The following is a 17945-nucleotide window of genomic DNA, read 5'->3' as shown; positions in this document are numbered from 1 at the left end:
CCTCCTCATTTGTAAAAGCAAGACATCAGTAATATAAGTAATTGAATATCATAATAGTGAAATACTTAAATTGTTTTGTTTGAATCTCTTCTGATTCCTCCCAGAGTCCAACACAATCATCACTCCTCGGAAGATATAGCCCTTATTCTTTACCCCTAAGCGCTGGACAGTCACCTTTTTGATAGAATAATAGGTCTTAAGAACTAGGACTGGAGGGGGAAAAAAAAAAACAATATTGAAGAGTCACATGCCAACAAAGGTTTGGAGTAGAAAGTGAAGAAGTCAGCCATATAGCCATATTCAGTCTAGCTCAAAAATGTACTACTGTTACCATCAAGCAAAGTCAAGGTTCTCTTGAAAAAACAATCTATAGCATTTCTGTGTACTGATCACATGTAGGATATATTTATACAAGTAATTATTTAATGTCAATATCTCCACTGGATATTAAGTTCCATGGAGACACTTGACTAGGTCTGTTTTGCTTACCATTGTATCTCTAGCACTCAGCAAACAGAAAGTGTTCAATAAATGTGTGTTGAGTCAATGAACCGTAAAATCCTTTAGCAACGGCCGTGACAATTTCTTCCTAATTCATTCAAGAGTTTTACTATTATCAGACATAAAAAATTACTTCTTCCTATCACTCATTACTATTTACTCTCATAGGCAGAATTTTATGTACAGATTGTATTACCATGTAAATATAATAGGTGGCATCTCATTCTATTCAAAACGTCACCCCTCAATCTAAGGAAAATCGTCTGCCCTGCTGAGGGATTTAGAAACTATGTTCCATGCCATGGGAAAGCATCTTCCCCAACCTGACTGGAGTCTACAAGAATGTTTAATTCAAAAATAGTCACGTCTATGACCTGGAAGGAGTCCACTGGCTTAATCATTATACTGGCATTTTTTATTGGACAGAAACATTATCTTGCTACCCTACACTGGCTTCTATGCCAACATTTAACTCAGACTGAGTTTGTGCAGGGTAATTATAAATATACACACGAAAATGAGTTTAAAATAAGATGACTAACATATTCTTAACTATACTGGTTAAGAATACTCAAACATGTTTTAGTAACTTAATCCATATTAACTACAAAAGTTATTGAGAAGTTTCCCTCTCCAAGTGGGAGACACATACATTTTCAGGTAATTTTGAAACAGAAATAGCAGTGTTACTCTAACATACAAATATTCTCAACGTCCTATTTGAAGTACAGCAACACAAGCAAACATGGGTGGCATTCCCTTGATGAGTTGAAATAAATGTCACTGAGTCTAAGGTTCTGGATTTAGTCACTTCTAATGAAAAATGAAAAGGCCATAATCTCACAATTCAATTTGATTTATCCATGAGGGAAAGTATCTTAAAAAAAAAAAAAAGCAAAATCCTAGCATCTCAGGAGGTGAAAGAATATCAGACAAATATTTGGGAGAAGAAAGAGGAATTTCCATAGGGGACTGAAGAGCTGGATTAAGATATCCTTAAATGTATCAACGTTAGACACATTTGATGTTTTTAATATTCATTTTATATCAGTGAAAAAGCACTTTGCAGTAACAGACCTTTTTCTTCTTCTTCTTCTTCTTCTTCTTTTCTTCTTCTTCTTCTTTTCTTCTTCCCCTTCCCCCTCCCCCTCCCCTTCCCCTTCCCCTTCCCCTTCCCCCTCCCCCTCCCCCTCCCCCTCCCCCTCCCCCTCCCCCTCCTCCTCCTCTTCTTCTTCTTCTTCTTCTGAGATGGAGTTTCACTCTTGTTGCCTAGGCTGGAGGGCAGTGGCGCGATTTCGGCTCACTGCAACCTCCACCTCCCAGGTTCAAGCGATTCTCCTGCCTTACTCTCCCAAGTAGCTGGAACTGCAGGCGCACACCACCATGTCTGGCTAATTTTTGTGTTTTTAGTAGAGATGGGGTTTCACCGTGTTGGCCAAGCTGGTCTCGAACCTGACCTCAGGTGATTCACCCACCTCAGCCTCCCAAAGTGCTGGGATTACAGGCGTGTCACTGTGCCTGGCCTACAGTAACAGACTTCTTAAATGGTGTTAGGAAGTGTGAGGTGAAGCCAGTATTAGAAACTGTCCTTTAACATCCAAATCAACAAAACCATGTTTTAAAGCAGTATCAGACCAGGCACAATGGCTCATGCCTGTAATCCCAGAACTTTGGGAGGCCAAGGTTGGTGGATTGCTTGAGTCCACGAGTTTAAGACCAGCCTGGGCAACATAGCAAAACCCCATCTCTACAAAAATACAAATAATTAGCTGGGTGTGGTGGCGCATGCCTGTTGTCCCGCCTACTTGGAAGGCTGAGGTGGGAGGATCTCTTGAGCCTGGGAGGTGGAGGCTGCAGTGAGCCGAAATCACGCCACTGCACTCCAGCCTGGGGGACACAGACCCTGTCTCAGAAAAAATAAATTTAAAATAAAATAAAAGCTGCATCAGTTAACATATTTATTGATATTGCTCTCATCTCCAACATTCTACATGAATACAGATATGTATTCGAAGTATTCAGTAAAAGTATATTTTCTTCTATTTATTTATTGAAGAAGTTCTTTTTCCAGTCACTATACATATTTTTAATAATCTTCTGATTTGCCAATAGTTTAAGACATGTGCTGACAGTTTACAAAGGCAACATCAGAAAAACTGGACAGAGTCTAGAGATCTTTAATGCTAAATTTTAAAAAGCTCAAAAACCCAGTTTAGACCAGGGCTGAGTAAATCTGGGGCTAATAGATGTGGTAATGAGAGCTGTATCATTATTTTTAAATATCACAAGGGGCATATTATTAGCTACCCACTATTATAAGAAAAAGAGTCAGTCTGTTAATAATAGATGGGGATTTTTTTTTTTATCCTGAAGATATTTAGGATTGAAACTGTTAAATAAAGAAAAGGTATACACGGACAACTGTGCATAATTTCTAGAAGGTCTACTATTGTCCAAAGTTTCCGCAGAGGAAGCACGGGCTTTCCTATATCAACAGCTTGAAGTTTCCTGACTGGAACAAGCACTGTGACTTTTATCTATTTAGTGGCCTTGTCTATCTCTTTATCAACTGGTTTTTCAAGGAGACATTCCAATGATACAAATATTTTGTCTAATGAAGCAGAGACCCTATAGCCAGAGTATTCCTTACAAACTACCCAAAGCTGCACTCCGCATCCTCACCATCTCTTAAAGTAATTTAACACTTTGCAAACAGCGTGTTCAAACAGAGTAAAGTTACTTAGGAGTTAGTTAATTCCCCCTTGCATCTCTCTCCAGCACATATATGCACCATATCTGGGATCATTAGTCTCTCTACTGGATTAATCAGTATTCACAATTAACAAACAGCCTGAATCATTGTAGAGAGAATTTATAACTCAAACTACTAAAACTAGGCATATAATATCCTGTATTTTCTATAATAGTTGTTCAATTGATCTTGATAGAATTGAAGTATCCTATTATCCTCTTGCATTACCCTTGTTAAATGCACCCACCTTGTTTCCAAACTTCACTTGCAAGAATTAAATTTAAAATGTCAGATAAGGGCCGGGCGCGGTGGCTCAAGCCTGTAATCCCAGCACTTTGGGAGGCCGAGACGGGCGGATCACGAGGTCAGGAGATCGAGACCATCCTGGCTAACACGGTGAAACCCCGTCTCTACTAAAAAATACAAAAAACTAGCCGGGCGAGGTGGCGGGCGCCTGTAGTCCCAGCTACTCAGGAGGCTGAGGCAGGAGAATGGCGTAAACCCGGGAGGCGGGGCTTGCAGTGAGCCGAGATCCGGTCACTGCACTCCAGCCTGGGCGACAGAGCGAGACTCCGTCTAAAAAAAAAAAAATGTCAGATAAACTACATCATATTTGGAATAAATGCCTGCTGGGGTACAATGTGTTACCTCTCGCAGGAATACTTGCATGTTGCAAGAGAACAACAGGTGATAGTGAAATTTCAACCATCTGTATAGTAGATGCAAATAATAGTTTGTGAATTTAAAAAGGACTTTTCTAAAGTCTCCAAAATGTAGACTGAAAGCTGCTACCCAATCGACTAATACATATAGTTAGCTTTGCTTTAAAGTATTAGAATATTCTATCACATTTCATCATAATACAAAAAGCTTGAAAACTATGCATAGCTTTTGATTCAACAATAGCATTTTTAAGGATTAACCCTGGAAGTTATCAAAAATCTTTACTGCACTCTTTCCCCCAATTAAAAACAATCAAAATATCCTATAAAAAGGGATCTCTTATGATTAAATGATCAAAAAATATAATGAATATACATTGGCATGGGAAAATGTTTACACTACTGCATGACTGCATGAAATGCATATATAAAAACTATTATGAAATAAGTATCTCATAATATGAGAGAAAGACTACATGCATACAGGTAAACATAAATGATCATTTGAGGTAGAACTGGGAACAACTTTGTTTTTCTCTTTGTGCTTCATTTTATTCTTCAAGTTGTCTTCATTGAACGTGTTTCAACTTCAATTAAAAGAAGCTATAACATTTTTCTTAACTTTAGGGAAGGAGGCCAAATTGTTTGATATAACAAACTACTTCCCAATTACTGAAGGCTTCCTCCCTTCCAGAAGCTTGCAAGTGGTTTTCAAATTATTATAAATACTATTGCTATAAGGAAACTTATTTAAAAACTAATCAACAAGGGTTATAACTAATGGTGCTATAGCGATTCAAAACATTATCATTTGGTTTGCAAATACTGCTTGTTTAAGTAATGTATGAACTAAAAGTAATTCTCAATCTTAAAATGTACTTGTTTATTAAATAATTATAAACTGATCAAGGTCTATACATATATAAGGAATCTGAGGCTGTACTTTGACGGTGTGTTAGAAACTAAAATAATTATTTTGGTACTTACAGTTTTGAAACGGAACATGAAGAGGTAAAATATAAACTCAAAGTTTTAAAGTTCAAGTAAAATGCCAAAATCTAGTTATGCTTTGATAATTAGATATGGGTCTTGAAATAAGGGCAAATATTTAATTAAGGTGAACGAAATTGAAAAGGACTTCTAGTTGCACACTTAATTTCTGAAGTGTCTTGTATTAAGAAAGCTGGAGGCTGGGCGTGGTGGCTTACACCTGTAATCCCAGCACTTTGAGAGGCTGAGGCGGGTGGATGACAGGGTCAGGAGATCAAGATCATCTTGGCTAACACAGTGAAACCTTGTCTCCACTAAAAATACAAAAAAATTAGCTGGGCGTGGTGGCTGGCACCTGTAGTTCCAGCTACTCGGGAGGCTGAGGCAGGAGAGTGGCATGAACCCAGGAGGTGGAGCTTGCAGTGAGCCCAGATGGTGCCACTGCACTCCAGTCTGGGTGACAGTGAGAGACTCTGTCAAAGGAAGGGGAGGGGGAGAGGAGTGGGGGGAGAGGAGGGGATGGGAGGGGATGGGAGGGGAGGGGAGAGGAGGGGAGAGAACTGGAAAATGTTATTGTAAAATCATCCATATATATTGCACATGTTAAAAAACAAAGCGAGGACTGATCGGATAGTCAACTAAAAGAGAAAGAGATTTACATTTTAAAAGACTTCTCATAACCACTCAGATTTGTCCTATATTTATATACATGCAATATGTGAATGGATAATCAATAAATATTAAGCAATGGCAACTCAGACTTAGTAGAGAAATATTTTTAAAGGTACTCTCCAAGCTCTAGTACTTTTTACAATCTAAACAACATGTTTCATTTTCAAGTAATATGAAATAACTCTGTTCCTGGAATTGTTTTCCAACACAACCATTTCATCACATTCCATTTTTTAAACCACCCATTCCAAAAAACCTAACTTACAAATCTAGCGACAAATCAAACTACTAAAAGTATACAAATAATTAAGAAGTTATTTCCAGAAAACAAAAAAAAACTAATAAAATATGAAATATATAAATGCAAAAACTGGAGGTAACCTTATTTTATCTATTTAGATGGGTATGAAGACTATACCTATTGACATATAACTTTCCTTATTTTAAAATAAGCACAAACTTGATATGAAAAAGAAATTCTAATCTTAGGAAAGCACCATGTGGCATTTTTTAACTTTACTACCACTTTGTTGACTCTGTCCCAGAGCAGATCACCTCCAACATTAGTACTCTGACCTTCTAGAGAACTGACAGATAAAGTTTATAGTGAGAAAAAAATGAGCTTTTATGGGTTTCCAAAAGGGAATTCTCATGACACTAAAAGCCATATAATACTATTGATTTGATAACCAATTTTTTTATTGCCCAATTATAGACTTAAGATTTCTAGAAAAATATCCAACTGAAATTTGACATAAAATACAGTAAAAAATAGTCTTGAGCTCATGACAAACAGTCTGGAATCTCTTTACAAACTTTAAAAATACATATAAAACGATTTTTAAAATCAGGTCTTCTTTAAAGTGTTGAGAATCCCAAGATTTACCCTATACCTTGGCCCTGACTGACCCTCCTCCTGATACATTTGTCAAAAATCAATTCAGTTATAGCTTGTACCTTTCTGAGAAAATAATTTCCAGGTCTGTTTCTAGTTTCCTTCCATCCTAAAGGCAAATGTACAATGTACAGAAACAAGGATTGTTTTCTTGTAAAACCATCTTCAAAAATCAATTAGAATACTCAAAATATTCTATTCTCACAAATGAAAATAAGTTGCTTACTGGAATGACAGTCTTCCATTTCACTGCCTTAAAAATTAAGCTGGCATGGATAATAAAAGTGTTTTCTGACTGGATATGCTTGGCATTCAAATGTTTTTAAAACAAATACTAATCCACAATTAGATTTCACAGGCACAATCTATAGAAAATAGAACTCTTTTTTATTTTCTGAGAGAAATATTAATGATTTGTTATCATAAAAGTTATAATAACAATGCCATGGTTTGGATAAACTTATAAACAAACCTGTACATGAATGTTTTGTATCCTTTTCAGCCTAATCTCTACTATTCATTTACTCAGCAAATACTTATTGTGCCTACTAAGTGCCTGCTCATCATTGTTCTGCATGCTTGGGGGCAAATTAAGTAACAAACCAAATGGTACTCTTATCACAAACAATTTCTTTCTAGTTGGAGTAAAAAGACCATCATCACGTTAAATGTATGTCAGATGAGGGTACCTATAAAGAAAAATAACACAGGGTAACAGAGGATAGGGGCTACTGAGAGCTGGTGTGAGGAGGTTATTGGATACAGCGTTGTGAGAAAACATCTTGCTGATAATGAGATGACATCTGAACAGAAATCAGAAGAAGGGGCGAGGGTATTGGGGAGTATGTAGATCTGGATCTAAGCAGCAGGCACAGCAAGACCCTGATAGGCATATGCTTGGTATGTGCAAAGAGTAGGAAAACATAAACACAAAACATAAACAAATTTGCTTTATTCAACAAGCATTTATTAATTATTACATTCTAAAAATTAAACTGTTTTGTGATATTATGATGACCCAAATACAGTCTTGGGTCTCAGGCCTCGATATAACTTCAATACAGAATGATAAATGTAGAACATTTGAGCCGGGTCTCAAAGAGGGACCAATAGTAAGTTATACGAATAGTTCAAGAAGGTGAACCAAGAGCCCAGGAAATACAGAATTGAGGAAATGTGGCAGACATTATTGGCTCACATAACTATTCAAATTCTCCTTTTGCTTCCTTCTAGAATTCAAGCTAAAATATTTGAAATATTTGATCGCCCAGGTGCAGCGAGTGGGAGCATGTTCCACAATCCACCAAAATGGTATGGCTGGAAGGAAGACTCAAAATTGGAAAGCACCTTCTATTGGGAGCCAGAACTCTGCTGCACACCTCTAAGCAAATCAGCAGGTCACAGGGCATCTGACCCACGCCAGGCCTCTGGTATCAGACCCTCCTTCCAAGCTCTGTTGCCTCCAGCCTCGCTTATCATCTTCAACAGGAGCTATTCATCAGCCTTCTAACTGATCTCCCTACCTGTAGCTACATTTAACGTCTTCCATTCTTCCTCTGAAATTTACAGGTACCTTGATGTCACTTTTCCACTCAAAAACCTATACTTTTTCTATGAAATAAAGAAAACTATTTAACAAGAAATGAGACCCCTTACAATTTGGTTCCAAGCTCCATTCTAGCCTCAATTTCTGTCACTCCCACAGACACACTATTACTCTAAATACTGAAGAAACCATTCTATTTCATCAAACACTCCATACACATTCCTACCTGCGAGTACTGCTCCTACTATTTCTCCTCTCTGAAACCTTTTGCCTTCATGACCTGTCAAATTCCTACATATAGTTCAAGACACCATTCAAATTTCATGCCATCCGTGAAGACTTAGTCAATTACTCATCCATATTGAGCTAGTCAGAAGTAATTACGCCTTCCTCTATAGTGCCCTAAATTTTGCTTTTACCCCATTTAGAGCAGTCACCACAATCCCTCTTATACTATAGTTATACAGTATATGTGTGTGTGTCTCCCAACCAGATCTCAATTTCTTGGCAGCAAGGTTTATGTACAATTCATGTTTGTAACTACTCATAACCCAGCAAAATGCCTTGTATACAATATTCAGTTAATGCATTCTGAATTCTCATCAACAGGCTATAATTAAGTCACTATCTTATGAGGAATAAAACAAAGGAGGTATTCCTGAATTTGAAAATTACAGTGTCATCACAAATTGAATTGTTCAGGTATTACTATGGTATTCAGATCTTCAAGTAAATCCTAAATCACGGCCAATATCATTGAATAGAAAGATAAAGACAGTAAAAAATAAAGTGTGAGTGTTTATTGGACAGCATGAAATACAGAGGAATGGAGAAATGCAAAGCATAAAGCTACCCATATTAGAAACATTATCAAGGGATACTTATTTAACAAACATTTACTAAGTGCATACTATGAGTCAGATACTATACTGATCACTGAGAATAAAGGTGAAAATAGTGAGGGACAGCTGATATTTTACATGCACTTTTTTAAGTGCAAAGTGTTGACCTTTATTACTTCCAAAAGTATGAGCAAAAGATCTGCTTAAGGGCCAAATAAAACTACCAATAACCAATTCTGAGTTCAAATCTAGGAAACTACTTTGCCTACATTGTGATTATGTAAGAACCCTTCTCCTAGGACTGCTTCTGAATGTTAAAAGAGCTTTCTTTATTCCTAGTGACTATAAACTGCTCAGATAGAAAATTTGAGTTCCAGACACTTGAATACATTCCCTGCTTTGAATTAAGTTCTATCCATGCACAGACTGTTTTAGTAATTAAGGTACCAACAACCCTGCCATCATGAATGAAAAGAGAGGAATTTATTAAAATAGGAATTTATAATATATGGGGGATGTTGTATGGGAGATAGTAGATTGTTGTTCATTTTGTCCTCTGAGGTTAAAATAACAGAAACTGAATGGAAATACAATAAAGAGAATTTAAGTCAGACACTGGAGGAGTTGTAAGTTACTGATTCCTACCAAGTCTGAGCCGTTCCTTCTGCAGATTTTAAATGAAGACGTAGTCTGCATCCTTCTAAGACAGTCAAGGGCACAACAAGCAGATGTAAAGATGACCTCTTAAGATTTCCTTTGGACATGAAATTCTATCGTGCATAACCATTTGCTTGTGAATTAAAAAGTATAAAGCTGTCCCTCTAAGAATTTAAAAACATATATACTCAAAAGTCAACTAATGCAAAATCTGATTTAATATGTCCTTAGCCATACGATGCTTCCAAGGATCTATAAATCAGCATCAGTAATATAAATTATCAAATGACCTGTTTGCCTTTGGAATAAATAAATTCCAATTGCCTATTTCTTTAAAAACTAAGATCCTAACATATGAGTACTACAAAATATCTTTGTTTAAACAATAGTCTATACATAGAGTTAAGAGCAATCATATTTCTTACTTACTCATGGAACACCCAGCCCCCAAAAAACATTGGTACTAAACCATTTTGAGGACTTTCCTTTTTTTCAAAACAACCTGGACATTATTACACTGATGTCCCCTTAGCAATAACAAGCAATTCTACAAAATTTAGTCCACAAACCCTCACAAATTAAAAATATTACAATATCCTTAAATGTATAAATGATTTATACTCATAATATTAACAAATATATTTCTTAATATTCATTCATTCATTCAAGAAGGGATTATTGAGGTTCAACATGTAGGCACCATACTAAGCGTAAAGATACAAAGATGACTCAATTACAGTTCCTATCCTCAGACACAGAAACATAACAACACCAACACATATGCACTAACTGTTCAAAAGACAACCAATAGCAAGTTACTACATAAACCAAGTATCCAGAGAATTTCTAAAGTCCAAACAACTAACTGTACAAAAGAATTAAGGAAGTACAGCAGATAACTTTAGGATGGCTCATTCAACACTCATTCTAATTCCCATTCTCCCTGCCTTCCTCCAAAAGAGGCTAGAAAGTGAAAACACTCATTACCTCACTCTAGAGGTGGTTATATGGGACATACTTTTGACCAATGAGAACTAGACACAAGTCCCTGTGAGTGAACATCCCTTTCTAAAGAAAAAGAGAAAGTATCCATGGGAAGAAAGTTTCTGAGCTCTCCCTTTGTTCTTCCTGCTTGAAAGTGAAATAAGAGGCAAAAGTAACATGCTAAGGATGGTGGGGAGTTAGACACTACCTGGATCCCTGATGGTATCAGTTACCTGTGAACTAACTGCCTTCTGATTCTTATGAGACAAATAAAACCCTAACTCATTTAAATCAATGTCAGTAAGATTTTCTACTACTTGGAGCCAGAGGCATTTTTACCATTAAAATAGGAGATACTTGAGTTAGACTCTTTATGGTTCCTCTTTTCTTAAGCTGTAATCCAGTCCTTCCTAGCTAGAAAAAAAAAAAAAAAGAATTTTGAATTTACACTTCTACGATTTTCTGTAATCTGAATTCCTTCGATAAACATGGTCAAATTCCTCCATAAAAATCCATTTGTTGCATAGTTATTACAAGATTTTTGTTTTCTTAAGTGGAACTTTCAATCCCTCAAATCTATTAAAATAACATTTTTCTATAAGTATGGTATATATCATTCATATATATAATACACATATATAAGTAAATAGCTGAAGGTTAGGAAGAAAGGAGAAAAGAAGGAGAATAGGGGGAGAGAAAAAGGGAAGGTATCTAATTTGTGTGAAAGTGTAAACTATGCTTTTCAATTTTGTGAGCACCTTAGAAAGTGGCTTAAGAATAAATGAAAGGCTGGGCGTGGTGACTCACGCCTGTAATCCCAGCACTTTGGGAGGCTGAAACGGGCGGATCACCTGAGGTTAGGAGTTCAAGACAAGCCTGATCAACATGGAGAAACCCTGTCTCTACTAAAAATACAAAATTAGCCAGGCATGGTGGCATGTGCCTATAATCCCAGCTACTCAGGAGGCTGAGGCAAAAGAATCACTTGAACCTGGGAGGTAGAGGTTGTGGTGAGCCAAGATCGCGCCATTGCACTCCAGCTCTGGTAACAGAGCAAGACTCCATTCAAAATAAATAAATAAATAAAATAAATGAGAGACTATAAAACAACAGTATTTTTTAAATAGGAAAGACTCCCACACATACACTTGAAATCAACGATTCTGTTTTACAAAACTTTTTGAATTTGAAAAATGTATATCCCAACAAATACTTTGTGTTTAATTTACCACTAGCATTATTGTATTATTTAATAATCCATCTATCTCTAGTCATCTCCCTATGGTAATAATAACACAATAATCATTCTCTATATATGTTTCTCTTGGACAAACTTTAAATGTGTACTATTCTTGGGATTTCTGTTGTATAGTGCTGAAAAGATTCATTAATTTCAATCGCCATCAACTCCGTACACCACATATACTAGTTCCGCCTTTTTTGTTCAAATATATTCCACTGTGGCCATTCAAAGGAAAATTACACATTCCAATAACATTTGAGTTTCTCTCAGTTACCCTTTCAGTGGTTCAGGGTAATGATAGAGTAAAGAATTATGTTCTTCACAGGCTCTCCTTTTTTTCCCCCCATTTGGTAGAATTTCAACTTCAAATCTCTTATGCCAAAAAGCAGTGGGTAATGTCTAATGCTCTTCTCAAACAGTGGCTTACTTTGGAGGAAAAGAGAGTGAGAGTCAGGAGAAATTACTCATTCCTGCTTCTAAAGGATCTTAGCATATGGGATAAGCAATCTCTTACTCTATTTTCCTAAAATAGAATTACAGAAACATATTAAGTTAGGGGTAGGGGAAGAAAGGAAAACAAATAAGAATTAGAAACCTTTCAACTCTGGGTATAGGTAATTCCTCACAGAGTGAAATTACTGAGTTATCTAGCCTAAATTCTCACGAAGATAAGTCAAAAAATCCACGTATTCATAAAACCTGTAGTTTATATATTCCTTACCATCAGTCACAGGTAGAGACTTCCTCTGTAAAACAGAATAATGCTACCTTCTTTTTCCTGAAACTCTAAGAATGGGATAAATAAGGATAATAACTATAGTCACATAACATAAATGCTTTCATTTTAAAAGCAGTATTCAAAGACAATCTATGAAAATCCATGTGATATAAAAAAAATTCAGAGAACGACAAATCTCCTTTGTTTATAATATCATCTCAACTTCAATTTCATTTTCAGTTATCTCCTTTCAAAAATATATATCTGGGGTCCTTATATGATATGAAGTCCGTTTTCTAAGGCTCACTTTTATTTGGTTATCTTTTTAGGTGCACTAAAGATTGAGTTTACAATAAACTGAACAGACAGTGTACAAAAGGCTTTTAGAACTATACCATATGGTCCAGGGAAGGGAACAATCTGGACGATCCCCACTTCAATCTGCAAGCTTGTCCACCTCTATAACACATTATACCACTGTAATAAAATATTAAGATGGAAATGTAAAAGCTAAAATAGTCTATTTTTAGCATTACCAGGCAACCACACTTCCAAAAATTTACTGATAAACTTAATAAACATTTACTTTAATTTACATTCTGAGATTTTGGTATGCAACACCAGGCATACAAACGTAGGCCACCATTCAATAGAAACAATATTTCAGCAGGGCTATGTGTGGGTATTCAACTTACGCTTCAGAAATTTAGAAGGAAAAAAAAAAACACTTTTACAGGGGCATATTGGCAGAGGCTGATGTAACAGATGACACATTCTTGGAAATCAAATAAAAGCAATAGGGAAATACCCATTGTTGCCTGGTGAAGGCCTAATCACATGGACACAGCTGGAACCAATGTAGATCATTCATTAATAAAATTGTATTGTAGTAGCCACTTTTTCATGCATTTCAAGTGCTGCTTTAGCCAAATCCCTGAATTTCTTTGTTCAATGTTAGTAAGATTGTTTTAATGGGAAATATGAGAAGATTTAGGACAGGGGAAAAAAAAAACCTGTTCTCATGCTAAAAATGAAGCTAACTCAAAAAGCTAAATGTCACTTTACCTTGCAATCTACTTACACTATCAGCAGCTTAAAATATGCAGTGTAAACCTAAAAAGGAGGAACTCATATGGTACTATAGATAAAAAGTGAGCAGCGTGAGATGCCATAGAAAACACATGAAATACTTGTAAAAGTATTCTACAGAATAATACGTCAGAGGGTGGGAGAAATTAAAACATATCAAAAATTAAGAGGAAATTAACAGGTACCCTTTCATGCAATACTATCTATTGAATTTTGACACTAAAGTATGTACCATATGCTTAAGGGAAGATTACTCATATTTAGACCACATAAACTTAAAAATCGCTACTTGTTATTACATTACCAATATTTGATATCAAACAAGACATTCAAACCATCTTCCCGACATGAAATCTATATTGACATTCAAATGAAATGAAGTACTAGTTATAATTATAAACTTAGTACTTAATATAGTAAAATCCAAGTTAAAATAATCAACAGTATTTATTCAATTTTGCTGTTATCTCTTAATAAATGTGTTTCTCCGTGTTTTTACAAATATAATGATTAAGTTACTATATTATGTTCCTTAAAAATATATAATGTCAAACTAAAAAGATATAATAGCTTTGCTATGTGTTCTGAATTAAAACTATACAATTTATTGTCTATAAATTCTACAAAAATGAAAAACTCAACCGTATTTACCAAAAAACTGCTTAAACATTATGGCTCTTAAATATTTCTCCTATGCCTCTGTGTGTAGTTAGAATAAATAAATAAATAGAACAATTCACATTGTCCTAAATCACTGAAAGATATATTCTTACCACAGAAAAAATAAAGGGCTTCACTGCAAATAAAAATTAAACCACTGCAGAAAGTGTATTTAAAGTCACTGAATAGTGGTTAATATGCAATAAACATTATTCAGTACACACAGAATGAAAGAGGCTTGTGTGTGTATGTTATCTTTACTCGCTAATGTTAACATTATCAGACCTTGCCATAGGGGATTCAAGACAGTCATGAACTTAACTGGATCAAGTGAAAAAAGTTTCACTGGCATTCCTTCACAAAACTCTCAGAATTCAGAAGTTTAAAATGTTGACCTAAAGATTCAATTCATATAACTTAACAGGCATCCCACCCAGATTCATTTTAGTAGCTCTGCATAAAAAAAGCCACTTTGCAAGTTTAAAAAGATAGCATTGGGAGCAATGGGGAATTGTAGCATTTATTACATGTGCCTTATGCATACAAAGCAATTGGAGTATTTGTTTGTTTTGCTAAAGTAGTGAACCAACATATTGCTGAGTCTGTTCGCAATGAGAGAAAACAACAGGTGAGTTTATTTCATGCATACTGCTGATACACCTTTGTTTTACAAATCCTTTTAATAATTTTAAAGCGTTTTCTAAATTAAAAATAAATCCCCAGAAAAGAAACAACTGTTAGATTGCACAATTTTATCTTACAGTACCCATAATAGATATGTTTCCCAGTATATATGGCATATAAAAACGTTTCACATTAATAATTCAAACAGGAGCCACTGTTTGCTTCCTTTTCAGTCACATTTGTTACACTGTTACAAAAATACATGAGTTTTTCTTCTCAAAGTAATTTTCTTATTGCCAAAAATCATTGACAATTTTTTAAATAAAGATCAGTCAAAATAATATCAATCTCCTCCTATAAAAACATATTCTGCCTATTAACTATTCTTGATTGCAAAACTAATTTTTAAAATAGATCACTCTAAAAAATCTAATTTTAAAAATACATCACTAGAAAGTAAATCATTTGTCTTGCTTAATACAACAGAAAACATATTTACATTGTGAGGAACATTCTACGAAATTTCATAGAATGCTTGCTCATAGTGAAAATCCAGTCTCCTGCTCAAATCATCTCTATTTAAAACTCATTATGCCACATTTTCACACTCCTAATGGTAGGGCACTAACTATAATTTTGTGAGAATTGGTAAACTTAAAAACACTTCTGTGTTTCACGTTGCATTTTTTATTTCAAAGGAAAAATATTTTAAATGCACATCCTTTATTTTAACGAAAGTTCAGTTGCTTATCTACCAAGACTTATCAGACATTCTAAGGGTATTCAATTTGTAAAATATATGAACTGACATTGAATTTTAGACAAAAATAGAAAACAATGGCAGACATTTTGGTCTCAACAAGAGATATCTTGGCATAAAAATCCATATAATACAGGCAAATAATACTCAAAAGTTTCCATTCAAATAATAAATTCTGAAGCAGACAAGATTCCAACCAATCAAAAATACAGTGTCAACATGACCAAAGTTGGCAATAGTAGCAAAAATGCAACTGTAAAGAAAATACCTAAGAGAGTGGAAAAGGCAAATTTAGCACCAACTTCTATAAGGAACAAAGCCATTTACTAAATGTGGAAGTTGTAAGGGGAATGATATTTCTATTTCAGAAAAAAAATATTTCTTTTCACAATGGTGGTCTGTGTGAAGAAAGAGGAAGAGAAGAGGGGGAAAAACAGTCTAAGTGGGAAATACTAAGGCCGCCTGCCTTCCTTCGGTGATGCTGTGAGGGTAGACCCTCCGCCTTACAAAAACCACTGCCAGAACCAAGCTACACAAAACATTTTGGCTGTAAGCCTATAATAGTGCCAGGCTGTTTTTCATTTTTGTGCTAGACTCCCTCAATTGAGACAGTGTGGGATTGTCACTTTGATGCACATAGAGAACAAAGAATAATATAGTTTGGGGGGGATTTTCTTGCCCCTTTAAAGTCAGGTTAGCATTTTGTTTTCTTTGACAGGTCTTGCAAAGACCTAAGAAACAAAGTTATGCCGAAGAATGCATTAACTGCCTAACAAAATTAATGTCAAGTACAATACTGTCAACAGTTTAAAAGCCATGTGAGAGATTAACATTTTTTAAAAGCAGACTTAAAAAGGGTCCAAGTCATATAGTTACCTGTTAAAGAGGCCAGAGACCAAGATACATGATTCACAACCACCTAATCTTATTTAAAATCTGATGCCACGAAGGCAGACCATAAAATCCAGGCAAAAAAAAAAAGTAGTATTATAATTTTTAGGTCACTATTCAGAGACAACTATGTCAGCTGCTACTCTGACTTTGATTTCTCTAAAATTAAATAATGTGATGAAAAGATTATAACATTAGAATCTGAATACTTTAAGCCTTCACAGAGAAAGAAGTGATAAGTGATCAAAAATGTTTAAAGAATTAAACCACAAATCATCGAAAAAGTTGCCACAGACACAAACAGGAAAACCGTCTCTTCAATCCTATTCAATTCTGTACTAGAAGTGAAGCTAACACAAATGAGAAAGCCGAGTATGTGCTGCTGTAACCTTCAACTAAATATATCATCTGAATCTGTTGACTAAAAGACACCAATAAGCCATTAGCTCCTAGATGTATGACCTTTTATCTTTCTAATGCACAAGATAAGTAAAGGTAGAGGTCCATTTTCTACAAACCAAATGAAAAGAAAGAATGAACTGTGACAAGCTCAGATCCCATGCTGGCATATTTTACACTAAGCTCAGCATCATCTAGAAGCAGTATGCTTCTCTCTGCCAATCAGAGGGGAAAAAAGTTGTGCAACTAATACAGTGTTGATAAATAGCACCAAACGTCTACCAGTCCTTTCCTCCTGCATACTGCCATTGAATCAGCTGTTAAAAGAAGACCAATAGCTGTTACAGAAATAGCAAGAACTAAAGCACTTGCCTCAGATGTTATACATGGAGACATGGAGCATTTACCACCTGAACCTATCTAATTTCTGGCAAAATGATCCCCTGCCCAGTTTTGTTCATGGCCACAGAATTTGGTAACAAGTCACGATCCGTGTTGAGAAAGGCAGTGGGGGAGTGAGAACATGGGGAAGGAATCAAGGGAGAACAGTGGGCAAACTTCAAACAATATACACGCTTCTCTTATTATTCAAATTAGTGCCCACGCACAGCACTTCAGGATGACCAAAGCTGTGTTAAAGGGCTCAGGTACAATGATTTACTTTGGGTGGTAAGGGTAAGTCTGCCATGTAATTAAAGAATGCATTATTTTGCTCCTCACTGCTCGCCTTTTACATTTCTTTTTTCTCTAGGACATACTGCTGATGGCATTACTGCATGGGACACTGATAGTTGAAGGCAAGGCATTCATGTAGTGCCAAAGTGGTCCAGAGAATGATGTCTGGCTGGCCTTAGTTCAACAAGGAATATGAGGCAAAAACAGAAAACAAAAAGAACGAAAGGTGTAGAAGAAGCCAGGCAATAGACTGTTTTTCTGTTTATTAATGGTACCATAAAACAAGGGGAAAATCTGGAAAAAGCAGCCAAGCTAACTCAATTACAAAGAAAGATTAAAGGAGTTAAATGTCTATAACTTGGCTGACAACCAAGGAACAATATGA

At 35.6% G+C, this 17945-nt stretch overlaps 1 protein-coding gene across 5 annotated transcripts in view; it reads right to left on the bottom strand.

Moving 5' to 3' along the window:
• The window catches only part of GTDC1 (glycosyltransferase like domain containing 1), a 388102-nt gene that overhangs the window by 274998 nt on the left and 95159 nt on the right, over positions 1-17945 (bottom strand). The gene's annotated exons all lie outside the window — the stretch shown is intronic.

This window comes from Rhinopithecus roxellana, chromosome 14 (assembly GCF_007565055.1).
Source record: "Rhinopithecus roxellana isolate Shanxi Qingling chromosome 14, ASM756505v1, whole genome shotgun sequence".
NCBI classification, from domain to species: Eukaryota; Metazoa; Chordata; class Mammalia; order Primates; family Cercopithecidae; genus Rhinopithecus; species Rhinopithecus roxellana.
This window is presented reverse-complemented; position numbering and strand designations above follow the sequence as displayed.